The following is a 16370-nucleotide window of genomic DNA, read 5'->3' as shown; positions in this document are numbered from 1 at the left end:
CACAAGTCAGGTCTTGGAAGGGAGAGAGCTGAGGAGAATTATTATCTGACAAAATGAAGAAAGTGACCCTTCTTTTTAATTTGCAAATTATCAATAAAAGCTGCAGCATGTGAGCTTAATAAACACACTTTCACACCGTACAGTGCTTCGCGCAGTCATTAGCATGGGCTACATGGAATGGTTTGGGGGGTTGGTGTTAATTATTAAGTGGCTGAGTCAGTTCCAGAGCTTTGCAGGCAAACAGCAGCAGAAAGGTCAACGGGAACAGGGCGCTGAGCTCATTTCTGATGATTAAAAAGCACCCTGCTATCATCTGAAGCTAATATTTTGATGCCACTGTTATGCGACGCATACACACACACACACGCCCACTCGCTCACAAAATCACTCGCATGCACGCACATGCTCACCCACAGCCCCTCGGCCTGCAGTTACGTTCTCGCGGCTCGGGTTAAACAGAGCAGGCCATCGTGAGTTTTCACCCCCCCTCCTCCCTCGCTCCCTCCCCTGATTATTCTAACTGACAGTGCACTCTGTCTTTTCTGGGTTGCCTCTGCATGCCTCTGGGGCACAGATTGGCACAGAGATAAACTTAGCAACAGCTAGCCGGGTCACACTGCAGCCCTAATAGAGAGAAGGAAAGAGTGAATTGTTGCACCAGAATATATGAAACACAGCAGGTAAAACAGGTCAGTTCTCTGTTGTTTGTGTTGGCTTAATGAGCATTTTACTGGGAACAGCGATGACTAAAGAGTAAAAAAATGAACTAAAGCGAAGAGATAAGAATATTTCACACTTGAGTACGCAAATTATCAACAGCACAGGAATAATAGGACATTTTTAAACTTGTTCGCATTCTTGCTGGAAGTTCTATGATACTACTCTTATGTGTGTGTGCTAACTGTGAAGCTAAAGCTAACAGCTGACTAGCCTAGCTTAGCAAAAAGACAACGTAGGGGGAAGCAGCTAGCCCTGGCTCTGTCTGTTTGTAGCTTCCTATTTAGAGTGTGGTATCAATCTTCTCATCTACCTCTCAGCAAGAATGCAAATGAGCAACATCTCCCAAAATGTCAAACTATTCCCTCAACCTGCACGTGTGTGTGTTTGTAGAGGGGTGTATTTGAATGCCTCCTCAACCACACCAAGGCACTTCAGCTCAAGTGTTTGTTGTAGATAGCGTTGAGCTGCTGACATTTCCTCTACAACGTTTCAGTTCCATCAGAGAACATACGAGAGCCCCACCACCACCCCACCACACCCACTCATGTCAGTGAGCCTCTTTATCTCCATATCTATATTTTTATTTCTCTCTAATGTGGTTTATTATCATTCCATCAATGATCTGCTTTCTCTTCCCTCTCATATTACAGATTCCTGCTCTTTTGCCTTTCTTACCTCCTGCTGTGGTCTTGTCACCATAGCAATGTGAGCCGCCTGCCCACGCTTTCTAATTATCATTTAAAAACAATGGCTCCATAGAATAGAGCTGGAAACAGAGAAGATATCCAGAGTATCTTAAGTAAACTTTCAAGCACCACAGTCATTGAATTAAAACGTTTTGCTCTGTGTAATTAGATGTTGCTTTATGATGAGTCTGTGGCCAGAAAAAGAAAAAGTGGGTGAAAATTGTCATTATCATTCACTATATCTGTAAAATTTACTGTGTTATTTACTAAAAGCTATATTTGTAACAGGCATGAAGCCAGAACTGGTACAAATATCCTGTGGCTATAAACACACAAAGGATATCCCTGGAGGAAGTACTGCCACACTGTCTTCCTGGAAACAATGCTTCAACAGGAAGTGATTTATGACCCAAATATGGAAAATCTGATAAGACGTTACTGCTTTGTTACTATAAGTGTTACAGCAGCTTTAAAATCAAATCCTTTCATTAGTCATTTTGATTTTAAAAACACATTAACCACAGTATGGTAATGAAATCGCTGTGGTGATGACAGGAGCATCAGACAATTTCTGTCTTAACTTTAGGCTATTGTCTGCTCTGAGCCGATTATGCAACACTATCAGACTCACCCAGATGGAGATCTGCATGGTCTTTATCTTTTACACTTGTGATGAATGGTTTTCTTCCACAGGCACAAAACTGTCGACACAAAGCTTTGTTTCACTGAGGTAATCTGGCTAAAAGGCTAAAAGAAGCACAGACGGCAGAGGAGAGAGAGGGAGAGAGAGGAGAGAGAGGGAGAGGCTTCAATCTGTGTCCAGGCCTCGGGTCACGTTCTGCTCTGATGACGGGCTCTCTGCTCTCGTTTCTATTTTCCGCTCTCCTCTCCTCTCTCTCCTCTCCTCCTCTCTCCTCTCCTCCTCTCTTCCTCTCCTCTCCCCAAGGTGACCCTGCTCTGTGATGATGCAGCAAGAGACTAATTCGCACCAAATTCTCCTCCTCTGTCATCTGTTGTTGTGAGTCCTCTTCTGTTGTCTACCATTTTAATCTATGGCCTCTATACCAAATACGATCATTGTTCTTTTAAGCTTATTCAGTCTATTATGTATGTGTGACTCAGTTCATTTGTACATCCTGCCGAAGCATATAAATAAATAAAAAAAAAAAAAAACTGTGATTATAATACAAACTGGTTATACTGTACACATAACAAACAAATTATGTACATTAAATGTGTATCTTGTGTCCCCTATCATGTTATGTTCATCTGATCTGATTGTACAAATAAAGTCATGTCATATTAATTTACACCGTATGCATATTTCAAACACAGTATATGTCATCAAATGCAGTTAAATGTAGGTTGACGCTGCAGCGTAGGTAATTGTCTGTCTGTCTTGTAGTGACATGGAACAAACTGAGCGACGAATCGTTAAGTCTCTCAAACAGAAAATGAGGTTTTTCATCGTCTCTGAGGAGCTGTGGGCTGTTAGCAGGTCAGTTACATGCAGTGTGCCCACAAACATTATGGTCAGTAATTGTGCTGACAGTAACAATGATGAATGTGTTGGTTTTTTTTAGCCACGCTTGCTGCATGGCTCCGGGGATAGCGACGTCAGTCTGTTGGTAGTGCTGTTAAAAATCTCTTTTCCTTCAGAGTGAGTCTGTTGCTCCTCTGAGTTTTGATCTAGTCCCATTATCAGGGCTAAGATTAATGCAGAGGAATACAATAGCTTACAATAATCCTGCCTTTATGAGGATTATAATGTTCAGTTTATCATGAAACTGTTTTATATTATTTATATCAACTGGTGTACTAAATAACAGCATCATTACATTACATCCTCCAAAATTATCATACAGTTGAATCATCACCTCTCTGACACAGCTTCAAAAAAAAACTAAACTTTACACCCCACATGAAGGTAGGATTTATTACAGAGCTGTTGTATTCATTTTAGCTAGCTGGCTGAATGTGCATCCATTACTGTGCAGTGAGTGTAGCTGCTAATCTCAGCATTTCCCTATGAAATCCTGTCACACCCAGAGCCTTAAATGGTCTGCATCCTGTCATGTCTGCCAACCTGCCTCTCTCAGTGTCTCGTTTTCTCTCCTCCTCCCTATGACTTTGACTGTTGCTAGAGGAAAAAAAAGGGGAAAAAAAAGAAAAGAAAACAGACGGACATGCTCACTGGCATCCCTGTGTGAAATCTGGGCAGTGAGGTCATGTGGCGCATGCAACCGAACAAGAGAGAGAGAGAGAGAGAGAGAGGCAGATGACGAGAGTCAGAATCAGAGACAGACAGGATTTGGGGAGGTAGGCAGGGGGGGGGGGGTAGGCAGACAGAGGGAGGATGCCAGCAGAGTGTGTCACCGCCGACTGGTCAGTAATCTGGCTGACACCTGGTACTACACACACACACACACAAATAAAAGGGTGAGTCTGTGTCTTCATTGTGGCTTCTACTGTTAACAATACAGATTTGTTTTTCTCTCTAATCGTGAGTCTTGATGTGACTCCGTCGGTGCTATTTACATTCCACCACGACAGCTGTCCCAGGGCGTTAACTGGGCTGATAACTGGAGCACAGTTTGCACCGGCAGACACAATGAGAGAAACCAGACAGACACCAAGACAGGAAGGTGTGACTGTGGGCAGGTGGGTGATATGATATTTTATGTGTATATCCCAAATGAATCTGCAAAGGTAACAAAATAAGGCACATATAAAAATTAAAACATCTTGCTTTTTAAAAAATTATTTCTTTTTTATTGTTTATGATTCAATATCTCCCAGTTTTACAGTCTTCCTCAGTGGCTGGAGACATGAACAACCTTCATGACTAAGCAAACTCCATAAGCTGAGGAGGAAGTCTGTGAAGTAAGGTAGAAAGCAGGCGAACAAACTAAGGTCAGAAATGAAGTAAGATAAATATGCAGTCTACTGCTAGTGCATTTATTACTATACAACTTGGCCATTCAATAATTGTGATAAAAAATGTTTTGAGCAGAATTTACAGAGGTCGACAAAATCAAACAATATCCAAGAAGAAGCCTGTCATGAAAGCAGATAGATAGTTCCCATTGTTTCTTAGTAGAAGAAGTAGAATCATAGTCTTAACAAAGTAAGGAAATACATGAATTAAAGGGTTTTGAGAGAGATGGAAAAAGAGAAAAAAGACAGATAGGAATGAATGCATTATTCAGTGATAAATCACACTCATTTGCCAGGAACAACATAGACAGAAGAAGAAAAAATGCAACAGATGTGTTATGCGATGTCTCACTGAGGCTAATTTGTAGCCCTCATTTCTTGTTAGGATTTTAAATGTAAGTATACATGTGAGTGTAAAACAAGCAAATAGATAAAACAGACTGTAAGCTTGTGTGTACGCTTATAGTGACTGTAAGTATACACAGTAACAGTAAAGTCATTTAACGTCCACATCTGTGTTGTTTAACTCATTGCTTCACTTGAGCACTTCCCATTCTGATGGTGTGATGAATACATTCATGCACTGAGTCGTCAGAACAAAGGAAACCAGAGGAGGTGTTATTCTTGGACCGGACTCGTTGTGTGTTCAGTGAAGTCGACCATATTAACGCCCAGCACTGCCCTCGTCATGGTGATGAATGCAGCCTCCTTCCCCTTGTAAGTGGGTGGGATCGGTCCCGGTTTTCACGGCGTGACTGCTGTGAATGCATGTCAAGCAGCCAGCACGCAGCGGTTCCCATGGTTACCAGCAGCAAGCCGGCGTCTTACAAATGCAGGGAGGCGGCTGGAGGAATGGTTGTGGGGTGGGGTGGATGAGGGGAATTACATGGGAACATCTGTGTGAGTGGTGTGGTGGTGAGGATGAGGAGGAGGAGGAGGAGGAGTGAATGATGTTGTTGCTGCACTTCCCCTCTTGATGTCCTGTTTCCTGTTTCCTCCCTTGTGTGGAGCAGAGGATCTGTTGATCCTCCTCCTCCTTTCTCCTTTTGTCTACTGGTTTTCTAATTGATCTGTCTGCCATATACATGTCCTATATGTCCTCATCTGCCCCTGTGTTTGTGTAGAGCCATGCAGCACACGGTGGATTTCTAATTAAATAGATCCTCAGCGGTGGCAGAAATCATTTTGTAGTCATCGAGGGGAGGTTTCAGGTTACAGACAAAAAAGGAAAAGCATGCAACTGGGACACAGAGGATGAATCAAGCAAGCACCCCTGGGTGTTTAGGCAGCTCATTACCCAGTAAATGCTGCCCCTTAGCCCTCCTCCTAATCTGTGATAATAAACCCAGGTTTTTGTTTTTTTTTTTGTTTGTTTGTTTGTTTGTTTTGCTTTGACTGGGACACAAACAGATCGATACCAAACCCCCACCTCCACACACACATACACACACTACCTCCTTATGCTCTATGCTTGAGATAAAAGAGCGAGAGACAGGAGGGGAGAAGAAGGTAAGAGGGGAGAGAGGGGTTTGGGGAGAGAGAGAGAGAGAGAGGACCAGGCAGCAACAGGGGAAACGAAAAACTGTGAAATATTCATGAGAAGGAGACAGGAGAACAGAGAGTGAAGAGACAAAGAGTCAGACACAGTGCAGCTCTGCATGTGCGAGAGAGAGAGAGTGAAAAAGCAGATTATTATCCTAATAAGAGGCCTCCCAGCTAAGAGGCCTCATATCAAACATAGTCTTTTATCTGCAGCGTCAGTTAAAGCCCGCTACTAATTTCCATAGACAAGAGCTTCTATACACTGTCCTACAGGAAGACATTTGCATAAAAATAGAGGGGTCAGGAGAGGCTCAGAGTATATAAAGCCCTCTTTGCTTGTGTGAAGCTGTGTGTGTTTGTGTGCATGTGGCAGCGCAGATGTGTGCGTGAGGCTCAGTTTCTTGCCTGAAGGCGCGACAGAACAGAGCAGAACAGAAGGCGTGTTGGAACAAATCTTTGTAAAAGATCAATGTTATACAACCTGTTCCTCTAACGACAGAGTGGAGGGGAGAGGATTTGATCAGTGCAGGTTGATTTCACATGAATGTTATCACATACCGCCCTCTCCTGGCATTTAGCTCACACTGCTGCTGCAGAGGGAGTGATCAGACTGATGGTGTGTTTCTTAAAAAAAAAAAAAAAATCAGGTGATATATTGAGAGGTGTACATCGTAAAAATGGCTTAGTCTAGATCACAGCTTTTGGTTTCATCATTCACCCTTTTTTCTCTTTCATTTTTCTTTTTTCAACAGTTCAACAGAGTTTTGTGCCTTTCCTTTTCTCTCTTTTTTTTTACTGCATTTAATCAATACTATCTGATTTCCAGTTGAACTTTCAAACACATGTTAAGTTACACTCAGTCATTCACTCTTGTTATTTCTGATTAAAACACACTGCAAAAACATCTCCAGTTATCTTTTCAACGCCTTGAACAAAGTATTCCTTTGTCTTTTCTTGTTTTGTATATGTAATGCACTCTTCTTGGCAAAACCAAGATATTGTTGCATAAGTAGTAAAAAACAATCTGCAGCACAATTACTAAGAGTCTGTTGTGATGCCATGTTGTCCTTGTGCAGACTCCACTAAAATTAGAATTGAATTCAAACATCTCCTAATTAGTTTTAAGGCCTTACACAACTTGGCTTCACCATATATCAGTACATTGTCATATAGGCTGTTACTTGGATGAAGAAACACTGAGGTGGATGAAGCTTTTACTGAATTAGTTTTTTAAATTACAATAAAAGTTTTGGCCAAGTTTAGTTTTGGAACTAAAAGCTAAAGAAACCTGATCTATACAGTATGTTGACATATATTGTACAGTGTTAATATTATTCTGTCAATATGCTCTGAACTACAACCCGCCCACAAATGACATGATTACATTATATAACACCATCTACATCACAAGGTCTGGTATACTAGAATAGCAGGCCCAAAGTTCAAAATATAAGTTGATGTTACCCGTGGTCACTGTCCTGGTGATTTTTCAACTAAAAACTGAAAATTACATGATGTAAAAGGTTTGTAAATTTCCCCCAAACTATAAGGACGCGACAACAAATGTTGCACAACACAACAACTGTTACACAAGACAACAACCTCATGCAACAGTCTCCTCCTGGGGCCAGCTAGCAAACTCTTAATAAACGTGTTTCATTGAATCTGATCTAATTTTTCCCTTCAAAGGTATTTTAATTATCCTTGTTCTTTTGGTTGTTTTGCTTTTTTATATGTGTGTATGTATATGTATACGTCTGTTGTTCATTTGTAACCTTTGTGGTCTGTGTACTTTCTACTTGCATACTTCTGTGCATTTACTGCCTTGTGCTGTCCCTCAAATGCAGCATGAAGCATCTTAAACCATTAAAATGCCTTTAATATGACTGGTAATAATGATTATGTCCAGCTATATTTATAGAACAAGTATAAACATGATGCGATCAAGTGATTAACAGCGTTCAAAAGTCACCAAGGTGGATGAAAACAAGAACATTCACACCGAGTGAAACCCTGACCCACATAAAAACAAAAACCGAAGGTGACGGTTGGCCTAATCCAGCTTGTCAACTGCAGTGATTTCTCTGCTCCACCCTGGGATGGACTAAGGACAGAGGTGTTGCTGGTTTGACTGGTCTGCGGGATCAGTTAACAAAAGACGTGCATGTAAAGATGTTGTTTTAGCAGCAGGTTTCACTCCCTCTGACCCCGCAGATCTGTCCGCATATTATAGATTGACACGTGATGCTGGGACAGAGAGAAGAAAGTCGAGACTTTTTACTGATGCAATCAAAGTGTTTATCAGTTATATAGACGATAAAGATTTAAAAAATCTGATAGGATTATATCAAGTAATATTTGGCTGAAGATTAATATCAATATTGATCAAGGATTGATAATACTTCTAATAACAAAATGCTGAAAGATTAGCCATCGTTGTAGAAATACTGAGGTCATGAGTGAGTTAAAAGCGTCTCAACATGTCCTATTGATTTAAGTCGAGTGCTTAAACATATTTTTACACATTTTTTCTTATGTCTCTTCTGTTGGAAATTTTAAAAAAGCTAAAAAATCCAGCAGGACAAACTACTCTCCAGCTATTTTGTTTACACTCTGCAAAAAGTGATTGACCTTTAAAATACCACTTTTAACTCCCAGTATGAAGCTCTGAATGTCTCTTCAGCCTCCCTCCATGCTGACAGAAAAACACAGAAGACATGACCTCAGTGCCGTGGATCAGATTGGATTATACTTTATTTCTTTGTTATTTAGTGCGACAGCGCTGATGAGAGACTTCCTGCTGTCTTTCCTTATTATATCATGTTACCACTGATACTAATTAATGTATGTAATATGTTGAGGAATATCATCACAATTATCCCAGTTTCTCACCCCTCTCAGACTCAGAGTCTTGGCCCTGGTTTCAAGTGAAACTCCTCTGTTTATTCCTGCTCTCTGTCGAGGCCTGACGCTGTCTTGTCACTTTGCCTCCAACCTCTTTTTCTGGGAGTTCTTTTTTTTTCCTTTTCCCTGACGCAGGGATCCTCTTCGACTCACTTATTCAGAATGAACTAGGGCGCAGTATCAAAACCGTTTCCCTCCCGAGGGCTTCTCAAAGCCTCCCCCTTTGCAAATGTACAGTAGCATATAGGAATGGGCTCATCGTTGTGCCGCAGTCAGTGCCCTCCTGCACGTTACAGGTGTCGCAGGAGAGGAAACAAATTGGTTTCACTGCAGCCGTTCCTTCACAACATGAAGATCGCAGCAACGGTTGGCTTGAAGACAACAGAAACTCCTGCAGGTTCATACATGCCTTCTGAGATCCTGCTGACTGTATCGACACAGGGAAATTAAATCTGAGACTCTGTGTGTGAGCATGTGTGTGTGTGTATATGTGTGTGTTCTCATAAATCACCTAAATAATTCCTCAGTGAAACTTCTCCTATATCAACTTGCTCCTCACTGCTTTGTTCTGATCTTTACATTTTTCAGTTGCTAAAAAGTGGTTTGGTTTTTCATGTGTAGTGTCTCTACTTAATTTAGTGTCAAATAATGACTTAGGCGTATTTAAAAGATGAAGCCGCCTGTAGAGGCTGATCTGAGGGATGACTGTATGTTGTCGACATCTGTTTATCTGATCAGCTTCAAACTTTGCATGAATCTCGCTGAGGATTCAGGGAGGTGCAGATTTGACTGTGAAGTTGTTTTGGAAAATCAACGGACAGAGATTCCTCCTTTTATTTTAAAATTGCACTTGCTGTGACCGTGGAAACCACATTTTTCTTTTGAATTGAGACACAGAATCTTTGATGACATAACCCCTGTTAGATTTTGTTTGGGGGGAGGGGGTGAGAGACGTTGTCTCTCTCTCTGTGAAACAGGAAGTTTGTTGATGTTGCAACACCCTCACCCACAGAAGTGCATCATATCTGTACGATGTCCTCTCAGTGAACTTAAACGTCAGTGGTGATATGTGGAGAGGCGTCTTCAGTTGTGAAAGTGAAAAAGACATAATCTGAACAGTGTAAATCAGAGTAAGGTCAGAGAATATGTAGCTTTACAAAAAAACATCCAGCCCAATCAAAACGACCATGAACGTCAACCTGTTGTTTTTATAACCCAACACATCTTCCAGAAACATGTGACATTCTGCTTTTGCTTCCTGCTTCCTCTTGAAGACGCATTTCAGGTTTGACAGCAAATCCGCTCAGGAAGGATTCCTGTCTGCTGAGTGGTGTGTCTCTCTGTGTGTTTGTGTGCTGCTGAACCTGAACGTACACTTGAACATATGAAGGTGACAAGTCCAACAGCACACACAAATACAGATTTGTTTTAACCCATTTCTCTCAGGTGCTACACCTTCTGATTTGACATTTACTCAATACTCAATATAATAACGTGTTTCTAAAAAAAATGAGGTAGGGAAATGACATGCTTTTACTCACTAAACTCCATTTATCTGACAGTTTAAGTTACTTGTTACTTTAATAACGAGTTACTTATGAATATATACAATTAGCTTAGTTGCATATAGCTCCATCTTGACTACATAAGTGAAATGTTGCTTACACAAATGAATTATCAGTTTATATAATGTATGATTATATAAAACTCACTTAATCACAGTAATTTTTCTTTCGTACATTTAGTTAATAATGCATGAAATATTTGCGATAACGAGTGAGGAGGCTGTGATTGCTGGCTGTGAGTTAGAATCAATCACGACAGAGACAAAACTGGACTGGGCAGAACGGGAGGCTGAACCAGGTGAAGAGCTGCAGAGCTCGTTTGACAGAGTCTCCCACGCTCCCACTTTCCTCAACAATAACTGCCTTCACTGAAGTCACCACACCAGTCCCATCCGTGAGCCTCCACCACCCTGTCCACCCCTCCATGTGACCATATAAATAACGCACCTCATTGTTGTCTGTATGTTTCTGAAGGTTCCTGTAAGTCACAAGACCAAACAGGTATTAACTGTTCTCTGAGGATTTCCTTTGATTTCACTGGGGTTTTTAATCACCTGGGGATAAACTCCAAAATAAATTGAGGTTATATTAAGACATATAATGGTTGTGAACATCCAGCCGCTAAAACAGATCCAGACAAACCACCAGCAGTTTCTTAGGCCTGATGGGGAGATTGAGGGATTGTTAACTGCTGAGATCTGATCAGGATCTCACAGTAGCAGAATTTGATTTGCATAATGACACTTACTCACCTCTTCATTAAAATGTCACTCAAATACAGTGTAACAATAGAAGACCAGTTTTGCATCTGAGAGTATTTAAAGTGGAGATCTAGATTAACAACACTGAGCTGCTTTTTTCTCTATTCTGCAGATGAATTTAAAGATTTCTGCTGTCAGTATCTCATTGTATCTGTCTGCTCTGCTTGTGGAGTATAGTTCTCTATGGGGATTTTGAGTAAAGTTGACAAAGTTTCCCATGGACGTAAGTTTTAAAATAGTGCGTTGCAACGTCTGCGGTCATGCAAGAATGTTGTGTGTTCTGTTCGCCTGCATTCCTCAAACAGGCAACACGCAGTCAGCACCAGCTACTTATAAAAACCTTAAAGCTGACTGCTAAATGCAAAACAGTTAGAGTGGTGTCAGTTATCATGGGACTAAATATGAAAGAAAATAGAGACTTAGCATACAGGTACAGTAGCAGAGAGAAGGTGAAGTGAAAAGGCAAAGGAAGCACACAAATAATTTCTCTTTAATTCACTTTAATATAGTTAGAGATAGAGTATAATTCAAATGTCTGGGCCTGTAGAACAGCACCACAATACAGTTCTCAGGTTACTGTTAGTGTTTACATCCATCAGGAGTCTGAATCCCACACTAACAATTCACAGATCATCAACACCTCACTCCAAATACATCGTTGGGTGTGGTGTTGATGTTAAATAGATGACTTTCTTTTGAATCTGTTGCATCAGTTTTTACTTATTACATAGTCCATAATGTTATGTAAATATGTTGGCATTTTGTCAACCAGCAGCTTCAGTCCCAGCAGGCTCTTCCACTGAATAAACCACAAACTTCCTCTGCTGCCACAATATCAACCTCCAAATGCAGCCGCAGTAATGGAAGCTACTGTGTGATACATTTGAGTTAGGAGTGTTTCAGCACATTTGTGTATTTTTTTTTTTTTTTTTTTTTTTAGTTTATCAGGAATCAGCTGCTCTGCCATGAAATCAAATCTAACCACAACCAGCAGTTCTTTCTAGTTTCACTGTCACAATTCACATACGTATGTATCCTACACACATATAACTGGTGATTATTATGTTTTTCTGTTTTCTTTTCTATGTAATGCCGATGTGCTTCAAAATCACATTTTTGTGTTTATTCACTGATCACATCTAATCTTGGTCATTTTCTTATTATTTATTCATGTATTTGGTGAGAGGTCCTCATAAACTCATTTTAATCTCACCAGAAATGCTTTTTAAAAATCCATCAAAAGTATTATGTTTTTGTGCATGTGCAAATGAACTCAAATCTATTTTCCAAAATTACATCACACCTATCATCCTGATCATTCCTTGTATGTTTATTTACTTGCTTTTATTTACTTTTTTCATAAGGCATGGCAGTATGAGGTATTATTGTATGATGTGTTTTAGCCCATGTTTTCAGACTCAACTGTTTTTTTAATCAACCCACTTCTTTCAGTGACATTTCCATGAATCAAAATAAGATCAACTGAAAAGGAAAACACGGTCTACAGCTGAGGAAAGCGTTTTTTAAAAGGATACTGATGAAACTTATTCATCTTCTTCATGAGGCACATGAAACCAAACCACCATGTCTAACTCAGGTCCTGCGCACCACACACACATGTTGTGAATAATAACGGCCTCTTTAATCAAACTGAATGGTCAGTAATATCCCCGGCTCAGGGCTAAAACATCAGCAGTGTTGTGAAGCAAAACACACACAAACACTAAAGAATCCCAGGATCCCACAATCCCATAACACCTGGAAAAACCACTGACCTGTTTCCTTCCCAGTGTGTGTGTGTGTGTGTGTGTGTATGTGTTTTAGGTGTTGAGGAGCAGTATGCGGGTCTGCCGTGCCGTCAGTGTCTGTGACTGTTTTTACTGTCATCAGTGGGAAAAACTGAGATACCATCTAACCCCAGCCTCAGCAAAACACTGCAAAACATCACAGCCAACGAGCTTTAAAATCAAGTATTCATCTAAGAATGACTGAGTGAGAAAGTCCCAACGATGAGGCTGTAATAACAGAGGAAACCACAAGTAATCAGTTACACAGGAGGGAAGACAATCCCACAATGTCAATAAAATAATATTTGTAGATCACACTCATCTGTCGTCCAAGTAGACCTGAGTAGATGCAAATAACAGTCCTACAGGGCTCCCATATCTTTCAAACCTCAAACCCCTGTGTGTGTGTGTGTGTGGGTGCACATATATGATGTCTGTTAACATTTAGGCGGACAACGACCAGCAACATGATAATGATCTTCAAACACATTACGACACTGTTTCCTTGTTCATATAGGCTTGTCCGCTGTTTACCCAACAACAACGATCTTTACCGTGTGAGCTGCACACGAACTGATGGTCCAGTGCGACTCATCAACAGACCTCAATACAGTTACAAGCGCTCTCAGCTCAGACAAGCATATACACGCTTGAAAAAAGTGGGGACAGATTTGCATCTCATTTCCATCCTGGTTAGATGCCTGGAGTGAGGTGGGATAGCATAATAAAAAAAAAACCCAGCTGCCTTCCAGGTTAAGGGGAAGATAGGGATGGGAGAAGGGACGAGGGGAAGGGAAGGGCTGAATCCCTCTAAGTAAATTGACAAACATGACACAAAGCATCCTGGAGGGTTTGAGTCGTTAAAAACTGCTGGAAATTGCTCTGTGTCCCTCCAAGTTACAGTTTATTGTGGTTGCAGCTACCATTACTTCTCGCGTCCTCTGTCGTCTCTTTCCAAAAAGTCATGAGATCATCTCTTTCCCTCGGGCTGTTGAACCACAGTAACTACAGCAAGCCTGGCCTGGGTGTTGGTTCTCCTCAGTTAGAGAGCAAAGTTTGTTATTCCTTTAAAACAAAAGTGTCTTCATGAAAGGAGTTACTAAAGTGGATCTTCTTTCTTTTTGGGGGATTTTTACTGCTATTTTTGAAGGGATACATGTTAAGTATGTTATGTTTGTAAAATGCGTGGGGTTTTTAAAAGTATCCTCAGTTTCAAAAGTTCCAGAGTTTAGGAGCCAAGACAGTGAGTCTGGAGAGAGAAAAACCTACAAGCCCTGATAAGACCTTGGAGACCTATGGTAATATATTGCTGCTGTAAGCCTCCTATACTTTAAATGTGATCAAAATAATCTTAAACTGGATTTTGAATTTGACTGAGCACCAGTGTGAAAAGAAAAGACAAAGACTAGAGTAACATGAGACGTTTTTGGAGACCTGGTCAAAAACTTCCTGGACACAACCCAAGGATATCTTGCTGAGGCAACTGAAGAGGGAGTTAAAATACAGGATGAAACAGGATGAAATAAAAGCACAAATAGGCCCAAGTTTAGCAGTGTTTTTCAACCGTAAAAACCAGGAGATAGATTATTTTTGAGTGTAGGTTTAACAAATGAGACCAGTATCTCTGTTCTATCACCATGTAGATGTAGAAAATTATCAGTTGTACAATTTTAGTATTAATTACCCAGTTGTGTAATAACTGAAATTTGCATTTTTGCCATGTTTTGAGGCTTAAAAGAGATGTATAATTGAATATCATCTGCATAGAGTTGTGAGTGGGACTATTTTGGCAGCCCCTGGTTTTTCCCATTCATTTTTCTCATAAACAGCTGGAGCTTTACTACAGTTTGGAAAAGGGTTGAACAAAAAAAGACTGACAGCTGTATTACAAAATATCAGTTTTGTTTTTTTTTATATAAAGTTGAAGGAACATGCATGTACATAAGAACTGTTACATGTACCGCAAATGGCACATGGAAGCAAACAAATATACTGTTGAGAAAACGAGCAATATAATCTGGTGTTCTGCTTCGAGCTACAATGACAAACTGCTCTGAATTCTCTAACAAGCGCCTCTTCTCACTTCTCAACAGTGACAAGATGTGTTTTAAACTGTCTTGATATCTGTCCAATATCTGGAGAGAATAAATAATATAAAATAAATAAATTAGGATCTAGAACGGAGCCCTTGGGGTACAGACAGAAACCAATCCAGGGCTGACCCACTAGCCAGTAGTACAGTCATGAAGTACGTGTACTTAACTTCACTGTTTCCATTTTCTGCCTCATAACACTTCCAGTACAGTTCCAGATGGAAACACTGTACTTATTACCCCACTATTTATTTGAAAGCCATAGTTACTTGTCACAGATTAAGATTTTACAATTAAAAAACATATGATAAGATGTGTTGTGTTTTCAAACTTTTTTGGCTTGTGATTCCTCACAGAAACGTTCACGGCCCCAAGAAATAAAATGTACTTTTATTTGTAATGGGGTAATTTTGCTTTGTTGTACTGGTGCTTTTACTTGAGTAAAGGATCTGTATCTTCCACTTACCGAGAATAACTTAGCAGGTCTATTCTCAGGTTTGATCTGATGCTTTGATCCAGACTTGTTTTCTTTTGTCTGTTCGACCTCCATGTGCTCTGTCGAATCAGCATCTTCAGACCCACCATGGGCCGCGTTTTCCCAGCCTCCCCCCCACATACACATACACACACACACACATCCTTGTATCCCTCCCCTACAGTATTATCCAGTGTCCTCAGTGCAAACACAAACAAGCTCCAGGAGAAGCAGGTGTCCCTCCACTGGGATAAATAAACAATAAACCAGGATCCAGGAGCAGGAGGGTGTGTGTGTGTGTGTGTGGCGTGTGTGTGTGTGTGTGTGGTGTGTGTGTGTGTGGCGTGTGTGTGTGTGTGTGTGTGTCAGGGGAAAGAGAGGGAATGGGTGAGGAGGGGGAAGGGAATTACTGTTAGTTTCTGTCTCAGTGGTGTGTGTGTGTATGTGGGGAGAAACTTTGAATATTGCTGATAGCATCTTTTCAGCCCCCTCTGTCTCAAACAAAGCTGTTTGTTTTCACTCAGGGTGTCTCTTTTCATCAGGTGCTTTTGGGTTTGAAGGTTTTATCGTAGATTTATGCTTATTTTTATCTTTTTTTATCACAAGTGGCCCTCAGTTAGTTGTGGAGGATTATGAAGAGTAAGGCCGAAAACAAACACAGAGCATCACAGCAGCTCAAAATATATGAGATAGACAAGGCAGTACTTTTAATTTTCTATACCAGACTTCCATTGAAAAACTTCCCATTTTAGCGATTTAACAGCCATTGACAAAAATATGTGCTCATTTCATGCTGCTTGCTGCAAGCTGCTAACAGTTAAGATTTTCCCCATGATTTGGTTGCATGCTAATTCATCATTTCATTTGCAAGCTTTAGATGATCCAGGAGGTTTCAGGGAC

The sequence above is a fragment of the Lates calcarifer genome, linkage group LG19 (genome assembly GCF_001640805.2).
Source record: "Lates calcarifer isolate ASB-BC8 linkage group LG19, TLL_Latcal_v3, whole genome shotgun sequence".
Taxonomy (NCBI): Eukaryota; Metazoa; Chordata; class Actinopteri; family Centropomidae; genus Lates; species Lates calcarifer.
The sequence above is the reverse complement of the archived record's forward strand: the minus strand, read 5'-3'. Positions refer to the sequence as shown.